The 12565-nt window shown below is 52.3% G+C and overlaps 1 protein-coding gene across 1 annotated transcript in view; it reads left to right on the forward strand.

The window, feature by feature from the left end:
- rnf130 (ring finger protein 130) overlaps positions 1-12565 on the forward strand; it is an 82669-nt gene that overhangs the window by 53607 nt on the left and 16497 nt on the right. The window lies entirely within an intron of this gene.

The following is a 12565-nucleotide window of genomic DNA, read 5'->3' on the forward strand; positions in this document are numbered from 1 at the left end:
GTAGACAAAGACAGACTGAGCCCAACTGCAGACTAGTGTAGACAAAGACAGACTGAGCCCAACTGCAGTCTAGTGTAGACAAAGACAGACTGAGCCCAACTGCAGACTAGTGTAGACAAAGACAGACGGAGCCCAACTGGAAATCCTGTGTACAATCTGGGGAATTATCTTGTAGTGTAACCTCAGCATTAGACAATTTTGATGATGATGATGATGATGATTTAGGGAGCTCTGCAGATGACAGTCCCTGTCTGTCTCACCCCGTGCCTTGCGCTCTCATTGGCTGTAGCACGTTGCTGGCTCTCATTGGCTGTAGCATGTTGCTGGCTCTCATTGGCTGTAGCACGTTGCTGGCTCTTATTGGCTGTAGCATGTTGCTGGCTCTCATTGGCTGTAGCATGTTGCTGGCTCTCATTGGCTGTAGCACGTTGCTGGCTCTCATTGGCTGTAGCATGTTGCTGGCTCTCATTGGCTGTAGCACGTTGCTGGCTCTTATTGGCTGTAGCACGTGGCTGGCTCTCATTGGCTGTAGCATGTTGCTGGCTCTCATTGGCTGTAGCATGTTGCTGGCTCTCATTGGCTGTAGCACGTGGCTGGCTCTCATTGGCTGTAGCATGTTGCTGGCTCTCATTGGCTGTAGCATGTTGCTGGCTCTCATTGGCTGTAGCATGTTGCTGGCTCTCATTGGCTGTAGCATGTTGCTGGCTCTCATTGGCTGTAGCATGTTGCTGGCTCTCCCGACACCAGCAGATATTTAGCCTGCTAGATACTGTACAGTATGTGATGGGCCTCTGTGACTCATCGGCCAGCTCCCCTGTTGCCTCTGTGAACAGTTCGCACATCCTGCCTCCACCTGGCTGGTTCAGCTCTGGTTCCACTCTGCAGCCATTTCCCTGCAGACTGTCAGACAGACAGACAGGCAGACACAGTACAAAATGTCAGGCAGACAGTACAGACTGTCAGACAGGCAGACAGACACTGCAGACTGTCAGACAGGCAGACGGTACAGACTGTCAGACAGACAGGCAGACACTGCAGACTGTCAGACAGGCAGACAGACACTACAGACTGTCAGACAGACAGGCAGACACTGCAGACAGGCAGACAGACACTACAGACTGTCAGACAGACAGGCAGACACTGCAGACTATCAGACAGGCAGACGGTACAGACTGTCAGACAGACAGGCAGACACTGCAGACAGACAGGCAGACAGTACAGACTGCCAGACAGACAGGCAGACACTGCAGACTGTCAGACAGGCAGACATAACAGACTGTCAGACAGACAGAGAGACAGACAGGCAGACAGACAGACAGGCAGGAAGACAGACAGTGAGTGGACAGCGGCTGTCAGCAGGAGAGGTCGTCAGCCTGCAGAGCTCAGAGCTGTTCAACACAAACAGAAAAGAGCAGCAGAGAGACTGAAGAGAGACGCACAGAGGGAGGCTAGGTCGTTAGCCTGGTTAGAGAAGCACAGAGGGAGGCTAGCTCGTTAGCCTGGTTAGAGAAGCACAGAGGGAGGCTAGCTCGTTAGCCTGGTTAGCCACGCTAGATAGCTGGACTCTGGACTGCATCTATCTTCACAGAAGGGTCACAGTGTATTCTGTGTAGATAATCTTAGTTAAAATTGGCTAAGTGATGTCTGTCTCTGCGCTCGATGTCAGTCACGATCTGTGACGGGAGTGATGTCATCAGTGCTGCTGTCATCAGTGATGTCACTTGAGCAACTGTGATGTCATCAGTGATGTCACACGAGCAACTGTGTTTGCCCAACTGTGATGTCACTCAGGCACTTGTGATGTTGTCAGTGATGTCACTCGAGCAACTGTGATGTAGTATGAGCCGATTGCGCACAGTTGCACGATGGCGCTGTTGTGCTCGTTATTTGGGTGAATTTAGTTAGGTAAGATAAAATATTAATAATCCGAAAATTATTAATATTTCATAAAGTTATTAAAATCAAATATGTAATCCTTGGTAAGGATTAACCTAGGGGCACCACCGGCTTAATCACCGGACCTAATCTGAATCACCTTAGTCTAATCTGAAAGGAGAGAGTTCTTATATCTTAGACAACAGTTTACCACAATTCCACAAAATCACTCTGAAACAGTTGAATTCTAATAAAAGTTGACAATATTTATTATATATATAAAATAAAAGAGAGGGATTGGCAATACAGTCAGTGGATTCACGTTGTAACTGAGTTACCATCTAAACATTTCAATGCATGGTCGGTGAATGTGAGGGAGGGGTATTTATCTGCATCAAAAGTGTAAAGCACCGGATGAACACTAGAGGGAGGCAGAGTGTGTGTGTGTGTGGGTGTGTGTGTGTGCGTGAGGGGTCTGTTCTCAAAATGGCCGACCCGGAAGGACCGACTAGGCACAAAATGGAGGATACGGGGGTGTGCTTTTGGGCCAAAATGGCGATCGGCCCAAGATGGAGACTAAGGGAATGCGTTCTCGGCACAAAATGGCGGTTAGCCGACTAATAGCTATGTGTGTGAGTATTTAGCAAGGAAGGGTCCGTTCACGCGCTTGCGCACGTGCCCGTGAGTGAGAAATAACCGTCTAGATGAAAAACAGGGCCGTGAGGCTCTTACTCCGCCACGATTAGTTAATCGACTTTGAATTGGCGAAACAAGTTCCTCTCAGCTCGTTGGCTATATTAGATCCACTCGGTGGATCGGTGAAGAAGTAACTGGCTAGCGTCTAAACACTCGGATTCAGTAATGCACATATAACTCACAGTCACAGTCAGATATAAACAGTCACAGATTCATTCACAGTATCATATCAGTTAATCATGTACATCTAAAGATATATATATCATCTAACTCTAACAATTCTAAGCCCGGACGTGAGTGATCAATTCAGTCTCTTACTTGGCTTGTTCGCTCAGCTCTGCAAACGCAGATGCAGTGGTTTGTTGCGGTCGGACTCGCAAGGTTCCTCCAGCGGGGAGGAGAGGGGCTCGTGGAGCGGGCGGCCGCTTGTCCCGAAGAGGAAGCCGTGGAGGCAGGAGCGGGGGGTTGAGAATAGGCAGTCGATCTCAGCTGGCCACGCTGAGTTCTTGCATCTGCTGTCGTCTCAGTGGAGGAAAGGGGGAACCTCACAGCTCGCTTCTTCGGGTTGAGGGCGCTCAGGCGATGCGGGTCGGTTTCAGGATATCAGAGCTGGCTTGGCCCTGATGTGGAGGTCGTCGGCCTGGTTGCGGCCTGGGCGGCTCGGGTCCGAGCAGGGGGGAAGGGCGGTTTGTCTCGGGACACAAACGTACGTCCTGTTGCGACGATTAGTCACTTAGAACTTCTCAGAGGAGGACCTGTCTGCAGCTAGGCTGCTTAGGAACTGACGTTTTCAGGTTTCAAACCTGTATATGTTTTGGGGTGCAGGGCGTGTCTTTGCTGTGGTTTAGGCACACCGATTGGTTCCCCTTATCTCGCTGCTGTGGGACAAAGGAATCGGCTCGCTCCCCTGTGGTTCTTATCACGGGTGTGGTATTCAAATTGGCCAAATGGCCAGGTGTGGGGGTTGTGTGCTCCCACTGTCTCCACAAGGACCAGCCAGTATTCAAACAACATGTCTTTCATTCAATGTTGCTGTTAATTCAATATCAATGTTAATTCAATATCAATGTCCTTCAATATGTCTGGCCCAACATCCCCCCGATGGTTGAAAGGGTGTGTTCTGGCACAGTCTTTAAAGCATCTCCAGGGCCATGCGGCCTGCGGGTGGCGACCCATTGGTTGCCTAGTCCGTGAGGCTGAAAGGAGCAAGTTCGTTAGGTCCTACGCTATGTGGTCCTATGTGGGCTCAAGTCCGGGCAGATCACCTGTGTCCGGGCAGGACTTTCTCAAGTTATTCTATCATACTATATCACACAAAAATACATTCAGATTGTCATACTAGTCTACATCACACGAAGCAATACATTCAGATTGTCATACTTCAAGTTTCTTAGGCAGGGCCTGGGCCCGGTTCTCTGTCTTGGTCACTTAGCTCTTCGTTTTTACACGATTTGCATAAGGGGAAGGGAGAGAAGGAGTGTGAGGTAGTGTAATGACCTGGTTACATGTTTGGTGAATGGGGGTCCAGTTGCCTTGGGGCTGAACTAGACTAGTTTGGTCCCTCGGGGGACCGTGTAGAAGACCGTCTGATTCATAGGCTCAGTTTAGTGACTGTGTCATAGCGGTTGTGTGACAGTGTTTTAGCCTACATGTTCTGCGGTTCAATGATTTGGTAGGTTGACAAGGAATCCTATTTCTAGATGCTGTGGATCTATGAAAATTGGGATTGCACTGCCAAGACTATATGCCAAGTGTACCTGAGAGGGCTAGGCCACGGTGGTCGTGGCGGGTCTTAAGATTTGTTCAACCAGAGATAGGGAGACTAGGTAGGGGGGTATGTTACCCCCACTCAGACTGGTGACTGAGGAGGATATCTCCCTGTAGGGTCTTGTGTCAAGTCTCTGGTCGCGTGCACATAGGTCTTGTCCTCTCGTACTATGCTGGTTAGAGTCTGTAAGGCATGGAGGTTGAGTCTGAGTTACTGGCAGTAGGGCTCTATGTAGCCTAGGTTAGTGGTTAGTGCATACTGGTTGAGTGAGTGGACATGCACCTATCCTGGCCTACCCTACTAAGTCTCGTTCACTACCCCTGTGGTGGGGCTTGCCCCCCCCCCCTTTGGAGGTGTGTACGAGTTGTTAACTGACACTCCCAGTGGCTGCCGCATCAGCGCTGGGTCAGGTGCATGCGTCGGGTTCTGCACCAGAGTGTTGGTTGAACGATTGTCCAACTTAAAGAAAGGAGTGCCGCGCATCGTCATGTTTTGTTCTCTGTGCCGGGGCAACGGCTGGGAGAATGCCTGCCTGCCGGGCAGTTTCTGTCCCGGGCTCATGGCCAGGCGTACGGGAACCTTCGCGGTTCGAGCGGGAACTGACGCGCGGGTTTCGTTTGCGGCGAATGCGGGGAGCAGTCGCTCCTGTTTGCACAGGCGGCGGTACAGCTCGGGGCTAGCGGTGGAAACGTAGCGTGCCGGCAGCGATGTGCCAGCTTCCTTGATGACAGCGACTTGTCTGTCTGTGCTAGGCTGGCGGCCAGGTGACGCCCATGGCTTTGGCGTTTGAACCTGAGCCCAAATGCGATTGCTGGAGCAGTCGATGATTGGGACTAGCCGGTCCAGGAGATCCTGGCCAATGAGAAGCGGTTCGGTATCGAGAGGGCTGATGTGAATGGGGTGGCGTATAGTCATCCCCTGGAAGGTGACGTCCAGCAGAGCACGCTCAGCAATGGGGGTTCGGTCTTGCGTGTAGCTGGTGATGCTAAAATCACAAGGCTCGATCCGAAGTGGCCTATTGGTGGTGTGCATGGCTTTGCAGACCTTCTCGAAGGTGTTGGCACTCATCAAGCTGATGGAGGCTCCTGTGTCCACTAAGGCGAGGGTGCGAGTGCACCCCCCTACCACCACTGGGGTGTAGATACGATGGGCGTTGCCCTTGCGGACAAGGTTGCCCATGAAAGTTAGAGTAGAACGGTTTGGTGAAGCCTGAGAAGGAGACTTAGGAAGGGATCTGGTTCTTCGGGGTCCCCTCCGCCTGTTGGCAAAGCGAACTTTGGCAGGTGGCGGAGGTTCCCCCCCGAGACATGCGACCGGGGTTTTGTCTGGCTCCGGCGGGGAGCCAGCTGGTTTGTCTTTATCCAAGAACATTTTCACTGTGTCAGCTAAAGCGTTCAGCGCGTCTCGGGTCGACTGGTCTTCCGCGGTTGTTCGCCTGTCCCTACCGTCTGTGCCACTCCCTGGCTTCTTCTTCTTCTTGGGTTTACGTGGTTTCTTCCATGGCTTTTCCTGGGTTTGGCCTTGGAAGTTACCTGACGGGTGTGGGTCCTGGTCTTGGCTCTGCCAGGACCGTCCCTGACTTGGATGGTAGAAGCTACCATGAGGATTTTGGGCCGGCTCCTGGTTCTGCCAGGGCCGTCCCTGGGGGTTTTCTTCCCCTTTGCCCCCGCCCCCGGAGCTTACCGGCCTGTCGGGCTGGTGGCTGGGTGCGTGGGGCCACGGTGGCCGGGGAACAGCTGGTGCTCTGACTTGGGGCACTTTGTCGCCCTCTAGGGCTAGACTGTCAGCTACTGGGTTCTCTACTCGGTAGACTTCCCTCCCCTGGGCCTCCTCCTCATCCGAGTCGGGCTCTACCCCGTAAACTTGGGAGCCTTCTGTGTGTTTCTTGGCTACCCGGGGGCGTGCTTCCCATGCCAGCTGTGCATACTGTCGCGTATAGCTCAGTGTGGCTTGGTGGTGCCTACAGTGTGTCTCCACATTGGATCTTATGCTCTCGTGCAGGTTAGACATGTACATGCGGATGAACTCCTCATCTCCCTCCCCACCGCCGGTGGGGGGGCCTCTACCCTGAAAGTAGGCTGCTGACAGGCGCCTGTGGTACTCTCTGGGGTCCTCGTCTACTCTCTGCTTGATAGCTTCAGCGGCCCGTCTCGCGAGCATCGGGCAGGCGTACTGACGGTACTCCTGTCGGAGGGCCTGGCAGACGAGTCGGTAGCTCTTTTGAGTCCGACTGGGAAGTATGTCTATGAAATCGCGGGCTGTGCTCGCGGTGGTCTTCCAGACAAGCCAGAGCTTCTCGCGTGTCGTGGGTCGCTCCAGATTGGTGAGAGAGCGATTGACCTCCCGTATGTAACGGTCGACGTTAGAGGCACGGTTAGTCGGGTCAAAGCGTTCTATGTCCTTGGCGAAGGACTCGATCCGTCGGTCGCGGACGTCCCTTTCCCGCGTGGTGAGCAGATCCTCAGAGTCGGATGACGGTGAGTCACTGAGGTCGTCCTGCTCCGGGCCGCGCCCCCCCCAATCCAGAAAGGGGTGGGCGTCGCCTCGACCATGGCAACGTCCTTCCTCCCATCCCGGGGGAGGGAAGGAGTCGATGTAGCGATCATCGCGGTGCTGCCCCCCATCGCGCTCGAGCGCCGATGAGGGGTCGCGGTGATGGCGGTCATCATGGCGTGGCGGCGGCGTGTTGTCACGATTGTGATCATCGCGGCGGCGCCCCCCCTCGCGCGTGCGTGGTGGGGAGTCGTCGCGGTAGTCACGCTCGCTTCTCCTAGTCTCCTGGTGATCGTCCCAGCGGTCGTCTCCCCCCCACCCCAAAGGTGGGGGGCAGTCGTCGCGGCGACGGTCATCTTGGCGACATGGCGGAGCGTAGGCACGACGGCGGTCAACATAGCGATGTCCCCCCTCGCTCTTGCGTTGCGGGGGGTCATCTTGGCGACATGGCGGAGAGTAGGCACGACGGCGGTCAACATAGCGATGTCCCCCCTCGCTCTTGCGTTGTGGGGGGTCATAGCGGTCGTCGTAGCGTCGTGGCGGAGAATAGTCACGATGGCGTTCACCATAGTGGGGCTCCTCCCTGCGCCTTGACGGCGGGGAAAAGTCGTCACAACGGCGACCGCCATGGTGTTGTGGCGGGGAATAGTCGCGGTGGCGTTCACCATAGTGAGGCTCCTCCCTGCGCCTTGACGGCGGGGGAAAATCGTCACGGCGGTGGCCGCCATGGCGTTGTGGCGGAGAATAGTCGCGATGGCGTTCCGTGTGGCGTTCGTTGCCCCAGCGGTCGTCTGCCCGCCGCCCTGTGGGCGGGGGGCAGTCATCCGGGCGTGGGGGCGGGGAATAGTCGCGATGGCGGTGTGGGGAAGCATGGTCGCGGCGGTGGCCTTCGCGGCGAGGCTCCTCCCCCCGCCGTGACGGCGGGGAGAAGTCCTCACAGCGGCAGCTCTCCCAGCGGCGGCCATCGCCTCTCAGCCACGGGGGAGCGCGGTCGCTCCTGTGTCTATTCCCCCCCTCCTCTTGTGGAGGGGAGACTTCGGTCCTACTGTACTCGAACCATGGTTGTTCAAAGGTGGCCTTTTTGTGGCCCCTCTCACGGGTTAGCGAGCCCCCTCGGTCGTCCCTATGCGATTGCCTTAAGGACGTGGACTCGAACGGGGGATTGGGTCCCCTGGCCTCACTGGGCTGGGACCCGAGTACGACGGGCGTGTCGATGTCGTATGGCGAGGGTTCGGCTCCACTACCGAGCCCGTTACGCAGTGCAGCCGGCGTCTGGACGCCGTGCGATGAGGACGCTTGTGGAGGCAGACTTACCTGCCTCTCTTCTCCTGGGACCTGGTGGGGGGTGGACGAGAACGGAGGCTTGTCGGTTTCACGCTTACCGTCATTGCCTCCCTCTCCATCACCCTCTTCCTCAGAATCTGCTTGGGCTGCTCGCAGTTTCCTTTCCAAGTCCTGGATTGTCCTCTCTTGGTCTTCGTTTGAGACCTCCAGGCACGCATTTTGCCTGTCCAACTCAGTTGCTCGGTTATGCAGCTGTGTGTTGGTTTTTCTGTGAAAGGTTTCTCTGTGGAGAACGAGATAAAGCAGCTCTGACAGCATGGTGCAGTTTACCGTACCTGCACTTTTCATGGCGGCTGCTTTTCCTTCCAACATTTTCTCACATTCTGATTCTGTGAGCTTCCGCAGATATTCGATCTGTCCTCTCTCCGGAGGAACCGCGTTCATGAGCGCTTCATGTAACAGCTGGTCGGGCGAGGCCGAGTGCTCTGCAGCAGCACTCTGGCTGTTGTGCTCTGACATCTTACCTGCTGGTCAGTGCACTTTTCTTAAGCTTTAGGTGGAGCTCGTACCTGTAGCTTGAATGTCAAATAGCTTGTATTTGAGAGGCAAACGTAAAATAGGCTTGTGGTCAAACTGTGTTTGCGAAAGTCCTATGGTTGAATTTTAAATATAAGCAGGTTTTAATTCAACTGTCGTTGCCTAATGTTAGGAGTTAGTCGCTATGCAAGCTTGAAATAAGGGGTTCTTAAATCAAAACGATTGAACTGTGTTAGTTGTCTGTGTCAGTCTGAATCTGTGTCAGTCTGAGCGGTGGTAGCTCTGTCTGGCTCCGCTCGTTCTGGCTGGAAGCTGTTTCGGGAGGTTATTAGCATTCAGTGCTTGGCATGCGCTTCAGTGGTTACACAATGCAGTTTAGGTAATTCAGTGTTTCAGTCAAAATTGTGATATTTGTGGTAAACTCTGCCTGAAAGATGCCTCGGGCGGGGCTCCAAATGTTGTGCTCGTTATTTGGGTGAATTTAGTTAGGTAAGATAAAATATTAATAATCCGAAAATTATTAATATTTCATAAAGTTATTAAAATCAAATATGTAATCCTTGGTAAGGATTAACCTAGGGGCACCACCGGCTTAATCACCGGACCTAATCTGAATCACCTTAGTCTAATCTGAAAGGAGAGAGTTCTTATATCTTAGACAACAGTTTACCACAATTCCACAAAATCACTCTGAAACAGTTGAATTCTAATAAAAGTTGACAATATTTATTATATATATAAAATAAAAGAGAGGGATTGGCAATACAGTCAGTGGATTCACGTTGTAACTGAGTTACCATCTAAACATTTCAATGCATGGTCGGTGAATGTGAGGGAGGGGTATTTATCTGCATCAAAAGTGTAAAGCACCGGATGAACACTAGAGGGAGGCAGAGTGTGTGTGTGTGTGGGTGTGTGTGTGTGCGTGAGGGGTCTGTTCTCAAAATGGCCGACCCGGAAGGACCGACTAGGCACAAAATGGAGGATACGGGGGTGTGCTTTTGGGCCAAAATGGCGATCGGCCCAAGATGGAGACTAAGGGAATGCGTTCTCGGCACAAAATGGCGGTTAGCCGACTAATAGCTATGTGTGTGAGTATTTAGCAAGGAAGGGTCCGTTCACGCGCTTGCGCACGTGCCCGTGAGTGAGAAATAACCGTCTAGATGAAAAACAGGGCCGTGAGGCTCTTACTCCGCCACGATTAGTTAATCGACTTTGAATTGGCGAAACAAGTTCCTCTCAGCTCGTTGGCTATATTAGATCCACTCGGTGGATCGGTGAAGAAGTAACTGGCTAGCGTCTAAACACTCGGATTCAGTAATGCACATATAACTCACAGTCACAGTCAGATATAAACAGTCACAGATTCATTCACAGTATCATATCAGTTAATCATGTACATCTAAAGATATATATATCATCTAACTCTAACAATTCTAAGCCCGGACGTGAGTGATCAATTCAGTCTCTTACTTGGCTTGTTCGCTCAGCTCTGCAAACGCAGATGCAGTGGTTTGTTGCGGTCGGACTCGCAAGGTTCCTCCAGCGGGGAGGAGAGGGGCTCGTGGAGCGGGCGGCCGCTTGTCCCGAAGAGGAAGCCGTGGAGGCAGGAGCGGGGGGTTGAGAATAGGCAGTCGATCTCAGCTGGCCACGCTGAGTTCTTGCATCTGCTGTCGTCTCAGTGGAGGAAAGGGGGAACCTCACAGCTCGCTTCTTCGGGTTGAGGGCGCTCAGGCGATGCGGGTCGGTTTCAGGATATCAGAGCTGGCTTGGCCCTGATGTGGAGGTCGTCGGCCTGGTTGCGGCCTGGGCGGCTCGGGTCCGAGCAGGGGGGAAGGGCGGTTTGTCTCGGGACACAAACGTACGTCCTGTTGCGACGATTAGTCACTTAGAACTTCTCAGAGGAGGACCTGTCTGCAGCTAGGCTGCTTAGGAACTGACGTTTTCAGGTTTCAAACCTGTATATGTTTTGGGGTGCAGGGCGTGTCTTTGCTGTGGTTTAGGCACACCGATTGGTTCCCCTTATCTCGCTGCTGTGGGACAAAGGAATCGGCTCGCTCCCCTGTGGTTCTTATCACGGGTGTGGTATTCAAATTGGCCAAATGGCCAGGTGTGGGGGTTGTGTGCTCCCACTGTCTCCACAAGGACCAGCCAGTATTCAAACAACATGTCTTTCATTCAATGTTGCTGTTAATTCAATATCAATGTTAATTCAATATCAATGTCCTTCAATATGTCTGGCCCAACAGCGCCTAGGTGGGTGGGCGGTGTCTGTCTGTCTGTCACGATTTTGGGGCGATTTCCATAACTGCAGCCATGGCACATCATCTCCAGTCTCCATCCGAGGTATCGAGCGCGGCGCGCAATTCCTATTAAAAGTGTCCTTGGGTCAGTATCTTCTCGTCTGTCAGGAGAGATCGACAGCAGCTGGAAATAACTCCCCAATAATCCTCTACATCTCTCTCTCTCTCTCTCTCTCTCTCTCTCTCACTCACACACACACACACTCTCTCTCTCTCTCCCACACACTCTCTCTATAAACACTTTCTAGCTATCTCTCTCTTTATACCTGTTCAGCAGTTTAAAGGAGGACTTACCTCCAAAACACTTTTTTTCAGCTTTTAACCAATATATATGACTTTGGGGGTGATGTGTGAAGAATTCTGGTCAAAATTTCCACATTTGACACCAAACTGTTGACATTTTACCATTTGTATCATTTTTCAGCAGCATACCTGGCATAAGCGCCCTCTTAAGGTCCTTACACACCGGGAGCGTTTTTTCCGTGCGATTAATTCGCACGTCAATAATATTTTCCGAACCTATATCAGTCAATGCAACCGTGCATACCAACGGCGAAGTTTCGCTGAGGGTTATTGCGGTGTTTATTTTTTCGAACCACGGTCGATTTTTCAGAAATTCGCTTCCGACGTGTACACATCTGTGGCTGCGATTGACAGGTGGGTCAAAACTTGCACCGCAATTTCGTGGCGTATATTCGCATCGCTCTTGATGTGTAAGGACCTTTAGGGTCGAACACTGCTTTTTTTTTTCTCTCAAATGAATGGGATATTTGACACGTCGTGACGTCACGGTGACCCAAAGACTATGGGATTTCAAGATAATTACTCCCCTACCCCCCCTGTACCCTTTCGGCTCCTCAGAACTCCAAGCCTATTCCTATTGAAGTTTGCTCTCAAAATACTGAACCAAACGTCGTCAAAGTTGGCACATGTCTTAATTATAGTTAGTTTCCCGCTGAATGTGTCACTACTTTATTAATATATTACCTGGATAAGCTCGAATGATGATGTTTATATTATCAGTCCGAGTTGTAAGCACTGTCTCCAGCCCAGGCAGGCGGGAGAGAGTCGTACTGTAAAACCTCATGCGCGCGCAGCAGCAGCTGGGCTCTCTGTGCACAGTCTGACATTTCCGCGGCTATCAGTCCGACTTGGAAGCACTTTCTCTCGGCCAGTCAAACGGGAGAGTCTGCTCGCTCATGCACCCGCAGCAGCAGCAGCACACAGCAGCAGTGAGAGGCGGGGGCTTTCAACAGTCTGACATTTCAGCAAACAAATCTCGTCACAGTTTAGCGGGAATGTAAGGTATAACGCTATACTACGACGTGACAACGTGACAAAGCTTCTCTAAACATATCGGCTAATATAATATCATCACTGTGTACAAGCAACGCCAACTTCTCAGGAAATGAAAGTCAGCAGAGCAGAGCAACTGGCTCTGTCTGTGTGTGTGTGCTCCGAGGAGGAGAAGAGCTCTGTCCTGCTCTGCCTGCGCCCTGAGAGGAAAAATCAGAGGTGTTGTAACTTTCAACAAGAATCACGAAAAGCCCCAAAACGCAAATTAAAAACGGATTTCATTGCGCGGTTTATCTCTAGTTAGACGAGGGAA

This window comes from Poromitra crassiceps (genome assembly GCF_964638095.1).
Source record: "Poromitra crassiceps genome assembly, chromosome: 15".
Classification (NCBI taxonomy): Eukaryota; Metazoa; Chordata; class Actinopteri; order Beryciformes; family Melamphaidae; genus Poromitra; species Poromitra crassiceps.